The sequence below is a fragment of the Nycticebus coucang genome, chromosome 2 (assembly GCF_027406575.1).
Source record: "Nycticebus coucang isolate mNycCou1 chromosome 2, mNycCou1.pri, whole genome shotgun sequence".
Taxonomy (NCBI): domain Eukaryota; kingdom Metazoa; phylum Chordata; class Mammalia; order Primates; family Lorisidae; genus Nycticebus; species Nycticebus coucang.
In genome coordinates this window covers 100,602,080-100,620,350 of record NC_069781.1, presented here as the reverse complement: position 1 = coordinate 100,620,350, position 18,271 = coordinate 100,602,080, and the positions used below count along the sequence as shown (strand labels likewise).

Below are 18,271 nucleotides of genomic sequence, written 5' to 3'. Positions count from 1 at the left end.
GTCACTAACATCACTACGCCTTAATCCACATTACCATTTTCAGCCTTTTTATTTCCCAGTGCTTACAGTTTATCAGCCACAGTTCCATAGCTCACCTCAGCTTGTTCTTAGATTAACCCAGAAGGTGCTTAAGGAATGTATTATTTCCGCACTGAGCGGAGAAGAGGTTAAATTAATTCTGCAAGTACAACAGTCACTAAGTGGAGGACGGCCTGCTTCTTGCTTTCCTTTGTGCCCAGTTCAAACTGAATGCCTGTCTGAGAAATGTATCAGAAAAAGCCCCTTGCAATATTTTATAAAGGCTAGCTAAAAGTTAGAGTCCCTGCTTTAATATAATGAAATATAAAACCTTGTCCATTGAAACAGAATAAAGTTGCTTGATTTACCTCAGTGATTTGACTAAAAATGACCAGCTATTACAGCTCTTTGTCTCTTTTCCTCCTCCCTCCCCTCTATGAGGACAGGGACTTTGCTTCTTTCACAGTTATGTCCCTAGAGCCTAGACCAGGGTCTGATACATGGTAAGTAGTCTAGAAATCCTTCTTAAGTAAATGAGGGGATGAAGAGATGATAGAATGAAGGAAGGAAAGAATAAGGTTCTGACAGGCAAAGTGGTGACCTGGATGTTTAAGAGAGACTGATCATAAATACCACCCCTTGGTTAAATCTTTTTATTTTTCTCTTCATTTCCATTGGTAGTGCTTATCATCTCTATGGAGATAAGGGTAGAGGTGAAAGAGAAGTTGCCATTTTCCTAGAGAAATATCTTTCACAAGTCACACGAATTACTGCATATGTTATAGGAGGAAGAGAACAATAACGTTACTTTTGGATATGGACGCTGGCGGCTGGTTAGACCCCCCGCCACTAGCAAGTAATTTGATGACTTATAGCATTTGGTTTAAATTCACAGATCACAAGATATCAGAGACCTTATCAAGGCCGTGGTTATTCTACCCCTACAGATGTTAAAGTTCTGGGTAATTTGTTCTCCTGAGGGCTCTGCATGAAACCTTTTTTTAAAAAAACCACATGACCTAAGTTTCTTGTGTATCACAAGACATACCCAAGAAAAGGTAAGCTCGATGGTTGATGCTCTTTTTTTTAATGTTTAGAGCATGGTAGAAAAATGTATCTGCTCATGAATATGCAAAACAATTATTTAAAGTCTAACTGGCTTGCAAGAAAATTCTTGAATCACCTCTTGGTGTTCTAGGAATTCAATATTTCTCAGTGCAAATATCAAACTCCTACTCAGATGCACCAAATGGAGACTTGGCTGCTTTCAAAGCATCTATTCACGAAGAAAAAAGCTCCCACACAGGGAAAGATGTACCTTATATGTGATGTTAGAAAAGCCTCTCTGCTTAAAGATTGCTCAAAAGGATGCCAACATGGATAATGCAGCTTTATAGTGAAGAGTGAACCTAATCCAGATCCACATTACATATTTATGTTTCACAAAATCATAAAGCTCACAGCAAAGAGAGAGAAGAGCAAATATAGAGAGAAAGAGCTTACGCTCTCTGGAATGAATGAAATGCCACGATGGTGGATAGCATCAGATAGTTCACATCAATGCCATCTGAAAAATTTATGTATGTTCCCTTCTTTCTCTTTATGGTCTATGTGCTCCAGATAGAGAGCAAATCAGTGACTTACCAGCGTTTTCTACTAGCAGAAAAATTATAGTAGCCAAGTGTGCCTGAGAGCTTTGAAAACTTATAATTTTCCTGGCCAGTCATTTTTAGATTCGTTCCTTTTCTTACATTAAAAAATGAAGACTAATTAAAGCCCCTATGGCTACAGCAGGCCAAATTGGATTTTTCTTATGGTTTGCCCTTCGTCTCACAGAGTGATGTCATTAAATGTTCAGGCTGTGAAATGCTAAGGATAGCCTGTTTCCACCATAATACAGGCCACGCAGGAATGCAAAGGAAATACACCATAGAATGTCATAAAACTTTAGAGAGTTACAATAACACCTTCCTACACAGGGGCCAGGCAGAACACAGGCATTTACTTCTCTTTGTAAACAGACTCCATCAAGCCAAAAGGAAGGCAGGCAGGAAGCAAGGTGGGTAAATGATGACATGAGGACACCAAGTGGCCTCCGCACAGGTGACTTGGTCTGAGGGCCTCTTGATTGGACAGCATCATTCAAAGGCTTCTCAGAGAGCTGGGAATTGGGTCTGCCAAATTGCGCACCTTCCTGGCAGACTCATGTGGCCACAGGCAGCTCTGGAGTTACAGGGCTATATTATATGGCCACTTGATACCTGCTTATGCTTAAGCAAGCGCCAGTGTGCTTTCCTAATGAAGATATATTAATCAAACTAGTTTACCTCATTTATTTCCACAAGCCCTGGGATTTGAAGAGTTAGGTTAGAGTCCGCTAACCAAGTTTGTTTCATAGAGATGGTTTTCTTACAGTGAGGTATCCCCGTTGCCTTCTTAAGTGAAAATGTATTTATCCAAACCCCTCTGGTCTGATTATTTTCATAGGCAATATTTGAGTTCTTTTCCTTACCCAGACATAACCATTTATGTTAGTTATGGTCATAAAAAAAAATCCTATTACCAACCACCCAGCATGTATTCCCAATACCTGCTCTGTATTAGACAGGGTTATAGGTGCTGTGAGATAGGCTTGGATCACAAAGAAGATAAGCTAAATACACACAAAAGAGATTAACAAGAGGGTGTAAGAGAAAAGCAAAGAAAATACAGTATTTTAAATAACAACTTAAAGAAGAATATAAGGGGAAACAGATCAAGAAAGATAGCATGGTTTGGAAAGAACAGGGGATGATATAAAATTTAAATCATGAAAAGTGTAAAATTTAAGGGCAGTAGCCTTCGAGGAAGGATAAGCAGAGAAATGAGACAAAGAAGTGAGAATGGTTATAAGATCAGTTTGACTAGAATAAAAAAGGTTGGTTATGTTTCACTTATGCTAAGGCATTTAAGCATGTTTTCCTAAAACCCATTTTACTGACATATAAAAAGCTGTACATATTTAATGTCTACATCTTGACAGGTTTGGGCATAAGTATATACCTGTGAAGCCAAACCACCAAGCTAGACATATCCTTAAATGTGTTTTTTATAGACAGTAGAGAGATATAGAAGATTCTTAACAAGAGAATTATATCATTTCAAGCTATTTTGTCATAAGCAACAGAGAAGCCAACTTGACTGAGCTTGCACACTAAGGGAATTTCTTGACTTACATAAGAAAAATGTCCACAGATAGATGCTGGCCTCAGGTGGGGCTTGATCAAGCAGTCCTAACAAGGACTCCAAGGCACTGGTCGTCTTCACGTACCACATTGTCCCCTCCTTCTCATAACCATCTTCTTCATAGGCAGCTCCTAGCTCTCCGTTTGTAGTGAAAATGGCTGTGGATGGGCAACTCCCGATGTCAGATCTCCTCCCCTATCTTTCAGAGGAAGAGTAAGCGTCTTATGGCAGAAGGAAGCAACTGTCTTTCCCAGAGGTCTCATGTGTCTCCTGTGCCATGATGGATCTGATGGACCTACCAGTTTACCTGGGAACCAGTGGAGGAGGTAAGCACAGTCCACCCCCAGAGCAGGAGGTGGGTTAATCCTTCCCAAATCACAGGGCTGAAAACAAAAAAGGAGAGATTTCTTGAAGAAAATCCTCAACTACTATTAGGAAAGGAGAATGGCCCCTGGGTGGCCAAAGAGTGACAAATGTCCACTAGAGGGAATAATATGACAAAAGAAGACTTATGTGATAGTCAAGACCAGTTTATCAAACCCTAAAACTGAAAAAGTGTAAGCTAACTGCCTAGTCACTATCAACCTTAACAAAACGGTGGTAGCAGTGGTGGTGAAAATTAACTCTAAACATGTTGGCTTTACTGAGGAATAGAAATCAGGACTGTCACCAGAATGCATGAAACAGCAAGCCACCAGTGTATTTGGTGAAGGAAGGATAGGGGAGCTTTTATTAACAAAAAGAGGTTTACATAAGCCACTTAGAAATGGAGTTTATTGGTTCTGGAGGTTCAAAGCTGGAGTTGTTAGTTCATTGGTGGAGATGCCATTCCAAGTCAAGGGTTCTTCCGAGAACATCTCCCTGGGATTACGGTAGTCCTAAGGAATGTCTAGTGATAAACCTTATCAAAGCTAGACATTCGTGAAGGTTTTTTAGAAAGTCCTCAGAAATAGTTCTTATCTCAGATATGTAAACATGAGCCTCCTCTCCTCTGGGCCTTCCCAACCCTATTTTGTCTGAGTCTGGCAAAAGTGACTTCATTCTCGTACCTGCAACTTTCATGTCAGCCACCTCATCAACCTCCACTTGGCCCTGTGTGCACGTCTTTCCCTTGGTAGTTCAGAAAGTCTTGGAAAAGCATCACATTGCTCCAGATAGACATAAGGGTGGTTTCTCAAACATAAACAATTTTGAAATTTTTCTTTGGAAATAAAGGAATTCTATTTCTAGAAATGCTAGCATTTTTCAGAAATCATATCCACAGGTTCCAAGTTTATTCTGTCCTTGCACCACAAGAGAGAAGGCAGTAGACATTCAGAATTCATGAGAAAAGTATGACCTGCCTGGGAGAAGTCTGTCCTGGTGTGTGCTTCGTCTTTTAAAATTGTGAGACTTGACCTTTGGCCCCCACAGAAGCAAATTTTGACATTGACTTCAATGGGAAGAAGGAAGCCACATTTTTTTTTTTTTATTGTTGGGGATTCATTGAGGGTACAATAAGCCAGGTTACACTGATTGCAATTGTTAGGTAAAGTCCCTCTTGCAATCATGTCTTGCCCCCATAAAGTGTGACACACACCAAGGCCCCACCCACCTCCCTCCTTCCCTCCTTCTGTTCCCCCCCCATAACCATAATTGTCATTAATTGTCCTCATATCAAAATTGAGTACATAGGATTCGTGCTTCTCCATTCTTGTGATGCTTTACTAAGAATAATGTCTTCCACGTCCATCCAGGTTAATACGAAGGATGTAAAGTCTCCATTTTTTTTAATGGCTGAATAGTATTCCATGGTATACATATACCACAGCTTGTTAATCCATTCCTGGGTTGGTGGGCATTTAGGCTGTTTCCACATTTTGGCGATTGTAAATTGAGCTGCAAGAAACAGTCTAGTACAAGTGTCCTTATGATAAAAGGATTTCTTTCCTTGTGGGTAGATGCCCAGTAATGGGATTGCAGGATCGAATGGGAGGTCTAGCTTGAGTGCTTTGAGGTTTCTCCATACTTCCTTCCAGAAAGGTTGTACTAGTTTGCAGTCCCACCAGCACTGTGGAAGCCACATTTTTAATAGAAAGGCCTTTGGGAAGGGTAGGATGGGAGTTGGGAGTGGGACTCCAGTAGCTGCAGGACGGAACCTGTTTGTGAACTTCAAAGCTTTCTGTGAACAAATTAAGAGGACACCCACCAGGCTTCACCAGCTGTTTTTCTTTCTTCAATGAAGTCGAAACTTTCATTGTCACCATAGTCCAGTGTGTCTGTGTTGCTTAGTTTCTGGGTGTGGGAGAGAGAGAGAGACAGGTGTCCTCCACCTGGCTTTGGATGTCAGAGGCTCACACTCACTGCCTTTCTCCCTCACCTTATTTCTTTACCCCTGGGCCACCACCTTTGTAAATTAATGATGAGAGAGGTTGGCTGAAAGAAAAAAAAAACAAAACAGCAAATTCAAGAAAAAAGATATCTGACAATGATCAGAGACATGTCCCCTATGTGTAAATCTGAGCTGGACACAATTCTCTAACCCTGAGATGGACTCCTTTATGCTTTGGAGGTTTTTAATTCATATGACTAGGTTGAGCCATTGACCTCTTTTTTAGGAAGGAAAATGCAAGTTCAAGTCAGGAAGAAAAACAGAGAGCAAAGCAGATCTTCCACTCCCAGACACGGTTATTTGTACTCAGCTAACAGCCAGATAAAGAGAGATTTTACTCTTAGTCCTCTCTGGCAGTGTATTTAAAATGAGTACATTGATTTGTTGCTAAAAGCAAAATCTCTGGGTTAAAAAAAAAATCACTCCGTAGATGGCACACCTTTCTCAAATGCAGCAGCTGACAAATGAACCATTGAAGATAATATTGCATGTCTGAAAAGATTTAATACAGATGGAAAGTGAAAAGAAATGAAAAATGGTAAATTACTTAATGCCAAATAAACAAGCCCTAGCTACAGAGAGGCAGATATCAGGAACCTAGGAGGCTGGGAGGACTGGGATATGTCTGAAAGGGGACAAGGTACATTTCTCCACATGTAACTGGTTCTTAGTAATAATGTCCTTGGAATTTAAAACTAATGGGTGCTTTTTACACCACTCACAGCATCAAGGAAATGATCTTGGACTTATTTTCTTCCCTGTCTCCTCCCCGCAGCTGCCCCATTCCCTCTTTTAAAATACCACTTTCTGGTACGTGTAGTCCCAGCTACTTAGGGGGTTAAGCTAGGAAGATGACCCAAGCCCCAAAGTTTGAGGTTGCTATGAGCCATGATGTCATGGCACTCTACTCAGGGCAACAGAGACTGTGTCTCAAAATAAAACGAAATGAAATGAAATGAAAATTTCTTTGCTTAGTAATTTGAATTTTTCAAGTAGTTTCTAAGACCTTTAACACACAAAATAGGTGTAAATAATTCTAACTCAATTTTCTGAAAGGTCATCAAACAATACTTAGAATGTTGGCTACTTTTGCCCAAAGACTATGACCACATCTTTGTATCAAGACAGCACCTTCTTTTTATAGATTTTTCAAAATCAAATTCATCTATGCACACGACAGCAAGTCAGGCTCAGCAGAGCTGGATGAAATCAGCAGTCGCCATCTCCCAACACCCAGGTCCAATCATTAAAAACAAAAAACAAAAAACCCACAAACTTCTGTTCGTGGCCGCCAATACATCTGGTGACCTCCAATACATCTCTGTACATATTTCCCAATATCTTAGCTGAACTTTAGATTATTTACCAATTCTGACAAAAAATGGTGTTTTAGTTTAACTTATTTTTGACTATCTCATCACTTTTGTCACCATTCACAGGGAAAATGGGAAATTATAGCTATGTGTTCCTTTGTGTACAAAATATTTATTACAAAATTTTACAAAGAGGTGGCCAACATGTAGAGGATATTTTGTGAATATTTTATAAAATTTTGTAATGAATATTTTGCAAATAAAGGTACATTTAGCAACAATTTCCCATTTTCCCTGTGTATGGCAACTTTAGGGGTGACCTTTGGGACACCCTACACTGTACATTACATGACCAAGCTGCTGTCTAAAAGTTCTGTAAGTTAAATCCAACAGCCAGACACTGTGCAATGACTCTGTTACTCTTGGTTACTGAGTAAAACCAAAGGGATGTCAGACGGATGTATTCTTCTTCAAATTCAACCACTTTATCAATCATCACCTTCAGAGGCACCCACTTGATGAGGAGCTAGCATCCCACCCAGGATATTAGAGCGCATCCTACTCATTTCCTCTGCCAGAAGGTTTAGGATAAACCTCTGAATCTTGTCACTTCAATCATTGTATTTAAATAAATTAGCACCATTTAATCTGTAAAGCAAGTTGTTTCTGAACAGCTTTTTTTTGTTTGTTTTTTTTGGTGCAGAGAACAAAGGGTGGAAAAAATGCACAGAGCCCTATGGTCATCAAATGCCTCATTTTGACTGTGAATGTTTTAAAAGGGTATTAATCAACATCCGCGGTGCTACTTGAACAATTTTCTAAGCATAAAGGCCTCAAACACACCTATTTACAATCATGGAGATCTAAATATGACTGGGTTCGACAGGAAAATAAATTTGCTTTTTGAAATATCAGCTGAAAAACTTCCATTGCAACTGGATGTTTTTTGATAATTGATTGAAAATGAACTTTGTATCTTATAGCTTAAAATAAATGCAGTCGTAATAGAACCAGTAAAGTTTTTCTAAGTAGCTACTAAGATGACCAACTGTCACAGTTTGCCTGAAACTTCCCCAGTTTTAGCACTGAAAGTCTTGCCTCCCAGGAAATGCCTCAGTCCTGTCCAACCAAGATGATCGGTCACCCTACATTTAATAACACCAATGACAGTGATATCATTTGTCCTCATTATGGCCAGCTGCTAAACTAAGCAATTTACATAATTTTTGCAAATTTAATAACATTTTACAATAAATGTTGTAACATTATTACAATAAATGTAATAACAATTTACAATAACCATACAAAGTAGGTATTATTATTCCCATTTTAGAGATGGGAAAACTACAGCTTGACAAAGTTAAATAACTTTTCAAACCAATAAGTGGCTGAACTAAGATTTGAACCCAGGTTATCTGATTCCATACTTTCTCCTATATCCAGACAAACTCCACTGCATTTTGGATTAAAGTTGTCAGATAAAATGCAGGATACCCAGTTAAATTTGAATTTGGATAAGTAATGACTAATTTTTAGTGTATATACCAAATATTGCATAGGACAGGCTGATACTAAAATATTATTCATTATGTATCTGAAATTCATATTTCACTGGACACTTATATTTTTATTTGTTGAATCTGACAGCCCTACTTTGGAGCAATCAACTTTTTCCAATGAAAAGAAAGTTTACCGATGTTTTATGTGATCCAGTGTATTCATGGGCTGGTGAGCTCTACGGAAATTCAAGTTTTAAAGGAAGCCAAATGAGAGCACAAATGTTTCCACATGTTGCTTTGTTTGAGCAATCTGATTGACCTAAAATGACTCTTTATGGGACAGACTCCTAAGTATGATGTATTTGGGTATGAAAATAAAAGGCAAGTAGGAGACATTTGCTCATTCATTTATTCACCAGGTACTGAGTGCTAACTATGTGTCAAGCACTAATCCAGGTATCCTGTTACAAGCAAACAAAACAAAGTCCTAGCCCTCACTGAGCTTACATTCTCTAAGGGGAAGATTAGCAATAAATAAACCATAGCCAGGCACTGTGGCAGGTGCCTGTAGTTTCAGCTACTTGGGAGGCTGAGGCAAGAAGATCACCTGAGCCCAAGAGTTTGAGGTTGCTGTGAGCTATGACACCATGGTACTCTACCAAGGGTACCAGAATGAGACTGTCTCAAAAAATAAATAAATAGATAGATAGATAAACCAGCAAGTAACATCTGGTAGTAAGAAAGTGACAAGAGAGAATACAGCAGGGTAAGGACCCAAGCTAAGCAAGGTATTATTTGAGATAGCTATAGTCAACAAAGATATTCGGTGAGGAACAAAATCCTGAAAGAAGTAAAGAAGACAAGTCACATGTGTCTGCAAAGAAACGTTCTAGGAAGAGGGAACAGCAAATAGAAAAACCCAGAGATGGGAAGGCACTTGCCGTGTCATGGTCACAGTATAAAAACTAAAGTCTAATAAGTAAATCGAAGTGTCAGAGGCAATGAGACCAGAAGGAGGGGCAGGGTTTGGTCACTTACAGCCAGTTGGCCATGTTAGAACCTTGGCTTGTATTCTAAGAGTGATGGGAAGCCACTGAGAGCAGGGCAGTGAATGATCAGACTCAGGCTTCACAGGTTCACTCCAAGTGCAGTGGAAATGGAGACGCTATTGCAAAGGTTGAGGGGAGATGATGGTATGAATGAATACAGATGCTGGAGAGCAGTGGGGTGTTTCATTTGAAATATATTCAGACGGTGAAGCCCAGGTAAATGTGCCATTTAAAATCACCACAGGTGATTCAAGAATATCTTTGAGACGAAGGACACCACTGCTTTAAATCACGGTTGGTGATGTGGACCGGTTCAGTGCTTCTCAACCTTGACCGCACTTTTTTTTTTAATGGAAGAAAATGAATATTTTTATTAACTATTATTCTGCAAGTGTGTGTCCGAGCTGATCCATGCGGAATACTTCCTCTGGTGAGAAATGAATCGTATATTCCACTGCACTGTCAGCACAACTGTGCTGCACTTTGTAACTATGCAGGGGACTTAAAAAAAAAAAAATTATGCTTTGGTCCCACACTCAGAACTTGTAGGAGTGCAACCTGGGCATTAGGATTTTTTAAATCTCTTTAGGTTTTGAAATCTCTTCTGTGCAGCCAAGTTGACAATGTCTGACACGGAGAATACTGGGAACCCTGGTGTGTGAGGTGGACGACCTTTCAGGACACGAGGCAGGAAAGGAACATGAGTAGGTAAGATGAGGTCTAAGAACTCACTGGCAATGCTTTGCTTTTAAAGCAAGTTCCATTGAGAAGATTTAAAGATGCCCATAATCATGTATGTTCCAAATATCCCTGGTGCTAACATGGAGTGGTGTCTGCATGAGGGAGTGCACACTTCCCTGCGGCTTTCTTCTTCCCTGCCCACGTGCTCTCAGAGTGGAGCCGGTCATCATACTAAAGCCAGGCCCCCAAAGCCTGCCACAGTCATAGTGATGAGCTGACTTTCAAGCGTCATCTCTCTCCCCAGTTTTTGCCTCTGCCAACTCTATTTCCAGGGGGCATCAAGGTCTTAGAGATTGCAGGGTAAGTTGGGAGGTGTCCAGTGCTTTTCTTTTGTTCCCTTCCTGGGAAGGCATCTGGCAACCATTCTCTGGTGCTCTCAGGAACAGCCCTGAAATTCCCTTTCTATTGATGGGAAAATGCAAGCAAAAAATCAAAGCAATAATCAATGTCACTTAGTGAATTAGCGATGGAGACAGGAACAGAATCCAGACTTTCTAACTCGGTGATCCCTTGCTTTTAAGTCTAAATGGCTCTTTTCATTTTAATCCAGCTGTGCTGCGTTAATAAGGCTTTGACGAGATCCAGCTCTGTACTTTGTAGAGTTAACATATTTGATATTTACCTCCGCTATTTGTTGTCTGTTTAATAAGTTTTGTTTGTCGTCCCAGATGCACATTATTTGGCTGTGTATAATCACATACAATTGTTTACGCCATTTACCGTTTGCTTTCAAGTCTTGCCAAGAAGGACTTGGTGTAAACTAGCTGTCTGCAGCAGCCACACTAAGTTAAGCTTTTAAAAGGGTCTAATTGGGCCTGTATAAATAAACACAATGATATGGAAAATAACTTCATATACATTTAACTACCCTGCTGGCCGGCAAGTATACAGACCTTCTATCTTATGGAATAGACAGGACTAAATCTTACTCAGGACAGTGCAGTCCATGTAAAGATTACAGAGAACTATTTATGTGTTAATTTAGAGCCCCATCTAGCCCACTTCATCTCACGTGTGCACGCACACACACACACACACACACACACACACACACACACACACACACACAGGAAAAATCCTTTCATTGGCAATAAATTTTAATCATGTGCTTAGCAAAGCTTCACTCTGGCTTTTATTTTCAGAGAAAATGGTTGGTGAAGGAAATTTCATACACATATCTGCTCATTAGAAGGCCAATGGGCGGGTCATGATAGCTGCAGGGAGGCCACCGATTATTTGATCATCTTTTAAACTAACAAAGGAGGCAGCAAAAATTTACCCATGAGCCACTCAGGCATATGAAAGAAACTTGAGCAGCATCCGTAAAGGAAGCAGCATCTTTACGAAAATGTTCCCCATATTGTCAGAGGATTCAGCATTTGTCTCTTTTCCATGGGAACTCCAGGGATTCTGTGGCACAGTCTACATGTATGAGAACAATACTGAATGATGTGGGAATTTTAGGACTGGTGGAGAAGTAGTAATCAGTTGGATAGAAAGTAAATTGTAAGCCGGGCCCACTGGTGGCTGTAGTTCCAGCTACTTGGGAGTCTGAGGCAGGAGGATCCCTTGAGCTCAGGAGTTCATGGACAGCCTGAGCAACACAGCCATTCTCCCATCTTTAAAGAGAAAAAGTGAATTTTTCATTTTTTCAATGAATGTTCACGGAATCATTGCTGTGTATCAATCACTCTGCTAACTGTCACAGGCCAGGGTAGGAGATTTGCCAAACTATGCAAGGTCTAGGCTCTTGAACATAAATAATGTTCTTCTTTATGCTTTTGTTCATGCTAATTTATCTAGTGAAAGGCCCTCTACTGCCTACCTCAGAATAGATGCACATCCTTTAGAAATCTTTTCATTGTTAGTTCTACCTTAACCCTTATTTATGGCTAATCTCTTCTGCTTTGAATTCCATATGCTAATATGTAAACCTGCTTTGTCCACAATGCCTTGAAGGCCAAGAGCAGAATTTGCTGGTCTTTGTACCCTGTGCTTAGCAGATACAGTATGTATTCATTAAACATCTGTTGAATCCATGAATGAATGAATGAACAATATTAATAACTCTTTGGAAAGAGTTATTATGGTAAGTCATTTTAATACCCTAGTGGGTTGTTTAAATTTACCTCCCTGAAACGCTACTAGAACAGTATTTAAACTCATTCACACGATTTAACTAATCTAGAAACATTTGTGTTGGCTAAAGTCTTGTGAGATCATTTCTGTTTCATCCAGCAAATTTTATTTTAAATATTTTTTTTGGAATTATTATTGATTTTGGAGTGTATTTGATGAGAGCATTATGGTTAAGTTTAAAAGAAAGTGTCCTTGTATGTCAGAAATAGATACTGAAATATTTAGAGATGAAATTATATGATGTCTGAGGTTTGCTTCGACATAAACAGGGACAGTTAAGAAGTAGGAATATAGATGGAACAACGCTGACCATAGTTGGTTGTTATTGAAGCTGGATGATGAACACATAAATGTTCATGTACCTTTGCACATGTTTTTTCCATAATATTAAACATTTTATTTACATTGACAGAAGAAAAGTGAGTTTTCAATAAATATAAAACTACAGCCCTAAATTTCTCCTGCTCAAGAATGCTCACAACACTACCCATTTTGAATTAAGTAAAAGTAATAGAAATGTGCATTTGCTCCATTTCTGAAAGCTCTATTTGGGGGAGGAGGGGCATCATCATGGATCATAGCAAACTCCAACTCATAGGCTCACAGCCTCCCAAATAGCAGAGAATACTGATGCAGACCACTACACATAGCTAATTTTTTTTTCTATTTTAAGTAGAGACAGGATCTCCTCTTGCTCAGGCTGGCCTCAAACTTCTGACCTCAAGCAATTGTTTGACTCAAGCTCCCAGAATGCTGGGATTACAGGCGTAAGCCACTGCCATTTTTCCCAGCCTGATCGCTCTGTTTCTTAGCCTTAAGAAATTATTTGTTATCTTCCTGGGGGCCTATATTCATTTTCCAGGATTGCAACTTGACCACTTTCTAGTATAAATCCTTTCTATAATTTTTCATGAGAGACTCAGAGGACTGGCGTGGATGGGAAAAAAAGGAGTCTTTAATGGGGATCTCACTCCACAAATATCTTGAGATCAGTATTGGGCTTCCTCTATCTAGAATGAGTAAATGAAAACTCTTCCAGCTCCCACCCCCCATTATGTTCCATTCTAGCAATTTTTATGAGTCCTACTATTTCTTGGATATGGTTATTGGGTAAAATGTAGGCTGCCAAACTAAATTTGAATTTCAGAAAAACAACTTCTACTTTTTTTAGTATAAGTATGTCTCAAATATTGCATGAGACATAGTTATTTTTATTTGCTAAATCTGGCAACCCTATTCATGGGGCTATGTGGTATTTAAAATTCCAACAGTTAAATTAGTTGATTAATTAAAGGACAATTTTCTATATTTGGTTGATTCAATCATCTTGAAAAGTCTCATTCAGCTTTGTTCTTCACCAAACCATTGAAGTAAAAAAACACAGAACTTTATTTAAAAAAAAAAAACAACACATCAAATTCTGATTAGAATACCTGTATTTTCAAATCTAATAATTTTTGTTTTAAGCAAAATAACATAGACATTATTAAAATAAAATCAAATAATACTGAAAGGCAGACAACGAAAAACAGCTGGCTTCTGCCGTACCCTCTCCTGATGCCTAGATCCACTGCCTACTTAGAGCCAGGTAGTAAGGAGAGGCTACTTCCTTCTGTGGTTGTTTCATATCATTAAAAAAGAATGATTTACTAGTTTTTGGCATTTTGTATTGAGTTTCTTTTGATAGACGGAGATTTGGAGCTTATTGTATGTGCAATGATAGTGATGGGTATATTCCAGTCTACTAGTCAATGTATATGTATCTAAACCTCCAATATTTCCTCAATTATAATGATTCTTGTATAGATCTTTAAATTTTCTTTTTTAAATTAAATCATAACTGTGTGCATTAATCTTTTAACTTTTCTTATTCTCTCTTTCTTGCTTTATTACTTTCAATGAAGTTAGTAATCAAGTGTTCGAGTCATTATGACCATGTATAACATAGACTCACTGCAGAGTAAAGTCGGGTATCACAACCACATTTCCTTTCTGTAGTGAATTCCCATCATTTCATCTTGCCTCATCTTGCATTTTGAATATAAATTGGACCTCCTCAAACCGGAAGCAGGTCTTATTCACACTTGATGCAGTTTTTTTGTTTCTTTTGTTTTTGTTTTCTGAGACAGAGTCTCACTCTGTTGCCCTGGGTAGAGTGCCGTGGTGTAATAGCTCACAGCAATCTCAAACTCTTGGGCTCAAGTGATTCTCTTGCCTCAGTCTCCCCAGTAGCTGGGACTACAGGAGCCCACCACTATGCCTGGTTCATTTTTCTATTTTTAGTAAAGATGGGGTCTTGCTCTTGCTCTTGCTCAGGCTGGTCTCAAACTCCTGAGCTCAGGCAATCCTCCTGCCTTGGCCTCCCAGAGTGCTAGGATTGCAGGTGCGAGCCATCACACTCGGACTTCAATGCATTTTTTTTTGTTCTCCACCTCCTGCCAGTTCCTCAAGGTGGTGGATACAGATAGCTGCTCCATACAATCCCTCCTGGTGACCATCTCCCTCTGGGAAAGATGACTTGACTGGCCCTGCAGACCCCCACACCTCGTCTAGACTGTACAGATATGCTTCAGTGACCCCTCTGGGTTGTAGCATGACTTCCTGGAACTTATGCCTTCTTGTTTTAAATTCACCAGCTAAAACTATCCTTGGGAAGCTATGGCTACTCGTGGTTATACAGAGTGGTATCATGCTCTTTGGAAATAGAACAGGCAGGGAAAGTAGGAGGGGAGACTGAAGATGAAGAATTACCTATTAGGTACCATGTGCACTATTCAGGTAACAGGGTGCACTAAAAGCCCAGACTTCACCACTATACAATATACCCATGTAACAAAACTCCACTAATCTCCTCTAATTCTATTGAAATAAAAAACACTATCCTCAAGAAATCTGTTTGGGATAATGTTCTGGACCTAAATAAAAATGTCAGCTCAAAGGTCTCCCTCTCTCTTTCTCTCTCCCTGACCTCTGTGTGCAATCCCATACAGGGAGTCCGGGGTGATTCAGGCATGCCATGTACTCCCAGGACTAACAAAATAAAATAAAAACTTTATTTCTAACTTTTGTCTCCCCTAATCATTGATGGTATGTTAAAATACTTTCTTTTATTCCTTTTTTTTAAATTAAGAATTTCCTTGTTTTTTTGCATGCATGAAATTTGCTGCTCATATATGCTTAATTATTTGCATATACTCTATCCCCATGAATTCAAACATGGTCCCATAGACCAACAATATCAACATCACCTGAGAACTTATTGAAATAGCTAGAACAAACGAATATCCATATACAAAATATTTTCAATTTCAATCCATATCTTATATCTTTTATAAAAATTAACTTTAAATGTATCATAGACTTAAATGTAATGCCTAAAATAATAAAGCTTCCAGAAGAAGGCATAGGAGAAAATCTTTGTAACCCTGGGTTAGACAAAGATTTCTTGATACAGCCCCCTAAGTATGATACAAAAATTGAAAAGTTGAACTTTACCCAAATTGAAAACTTATGCTCTTTAGAAAATATTTAAAATAATGGAAAGACACATCACATACTGGAGATATATTTTCAAAGTATATATGTGATAAAAAAAAAACTTGTACACAGAATATATAAAGAATTCTTATAATTAGTATTAAGAAAACAATCCAGTAGAAAATGGGCAAAATATTTCAACAGATTCTACACCACAGATACATGGATTTTCCATATATCCATGTGCACAAATAAGCACGTGAAAAGATGTAAGATATCATTAGCATTAGGGACATGCAAATTAAAGTCACAACATGACACTGCTGGCTGAACAAGGTGGCTCACGCCTACAATCCCAGCACTCTGAGGCCGAGTCAGGTGGATTGCCTGAGCTCGTGGGTTTGAGACCAGCCTGAGCAAGAGCGAGACCCTGTCTCTAAAAATAGCTGGGCAGTGTGGTGGGCACCTGTAGTCCTAGCTACTTGGGTAGCTGAAGCAAGAGAATCATTTGAGCCCAAGAGTTTGAGATTGCTGTGATCTATGATGCCATGACAGTCCACCGAGGGTGACAACGTGAAACACTGCTTCAAAAAAAAAAAAAGGCTGCAATTTCTTTCTTTCTTTCTTTCTTCTTCTTCTTCTTCTTTTTTTTTTTTTGAGACAGTCTTACTCTGTTGCCCCTAGGTAGAGTGCTGCAACATCATAGCTCACAGCAAGCTCAAAGTCTTGGGCTTAAGCAGTCCTCTTGCATCAGCCTCCTGAGTAGATGGGACAACAGGTACAAGCTACAACATCTGGCTGGGTTTTCTATTTTTAGTAGATGGAGTCTCGCTCTTGCTCGGGCTGGTCTCCAATTCCTGACCTCAAGCAATTCACCTGCCTCAGCCTGACAAGAGTCCTAGGATTATAGGTGTGAGCCATCATGCTTGGTCCTAAAAAGGCTAAAATTTCATAGACTAACCATCCAAATATTGGCAAGAATGTGGAGGAATAGGAATTCTTGTACACTATTAGTGGGCATTTAAAATGGTACAACCCCTCTGGAACACAGTTTGGCAATTCCATAAAAAGTTAAGCATATAGTCCAGCCATTCCATTACTAGGTATTTTCCCAAAAGCAATGAAAGTATATGTCACACAAATACTTGTACATAAATGCTTTTAGCAGCTTTATTTGTAATAGTCCAAAACAAGAAAATGTCCATCAATAGATGAATGGATAAATAAACTGTGGTATATCAATACAATGGAATTCTGTTTAGCAATAAAAAGGAATAAACTCTTTATACACCCTACAATATGGGTGAATCTCAAAATAATTATGGTGTCAAAGAAGTCAGACCAAAAAAAGAATAAATACAGCAAGATTCCATTTATATGAAATTCTAGGAAACACACACTTAATCTATATAAACAGAAAAAAATCAGTAGTTGCCTGGGGAGAAGAAGGGGTGTGAGAGAGAGATTCCCAAGGGACAAGAAAATCTTTCTGGGTGATGGTGTCACAGGTATATACAATGTCAAAAAATATAAATTTTAACTCTTTAAATAGGTGCAATTTATTATATGTCAACTATACGTTAATAAAGCTGTTAAAATGTAAATAATGACACCTAAGTACGATTTTAGGTGGTTGGAGGGGAAAGAAAGAAGTTACTCCTTTTAGGCAGCTCCACAGCAGAGGGAGTGTTGGGTTGTTTTTGTAACTATTAAAAGCACAATTGCATTGTCAAAAGAACGAAATACCAAAGTCAGTTCAGGGAAAGAGCAATGCAAATTAAGAAATGTCAGTTGCTAATTTACTTGGTCTACAACAATGGAAAAAATGGCAAATTTTTCATCAAAATAGAAAATAAAGCTTTGCACTCTTTGTGTGTTCAGTTGATGGTGGCAATTGTTAAATTAAGCATAGCCTAAAGCTGCCTCCTTACATATTTTAAATTCAGCTTAAAAGTTTCTCTGTACATAGGGAACTGTAACCTAACTGGATGTGTCAACAGGCTGTAACCTACTATTGCGCCAATCACTGAGTTTTATTCCACCCATCGCAGGCAGCCAACGGTTCAGTGTTCAAATAAGCAAACACCAAGCTGTAACCAATTCAGCTGTTTCCATACTTCACTTTTGTTTTCTGTACATTGCTTTCCTTTTTCTGTCCATAAATCTTCAACCAGGATGGCAGTGCTGGAGTCTCTCTGAACCTGTTACAGTTCAAGGGCTGCCTGGTTCAAAGAAATTGTCCTTTCCTCAATTAGCCTCTGTTACATTAAACTTGTCTAAGCCTTTTCTCTTAACACAATTTTGCTGTCTAGCCCATGTTCCAATTCTTCCCCATAGTGATTTGTTAGTGTATTCTTTCCTCTACACAGGTTTTCATTACCCAGTGCAAAGTTATTCATTCATATTCAGTTGTTTTTGAAGTTTGAACTATGATCGGTT

The 18,271-nt window shown here is 38.9% G+C and overlaps 1 protein-coding gene across 1 annotated transcript in view; it reads left to right on the top strand.

Annotated features, from left to right (window-relative positions):
- Nucleotides 1-3,454: 3,454 nt before the first annotated feature.
- AOPEP (aminopeptidase O (putative)) overlaps nt 3,455-18,271 on the top strand; it is a 422,485-nt gene continuing 407,668 nt past the window's right edge. Inside the window, exon 1 of the mRNA XM_053577284.1 lies at nt 3,455-3,569. The gene's annotated coding sequence lies outside the window, so the exon portion shown is untranslated. The remainder of the gene's footprint in view (nt 3,570-18,271) is intronic.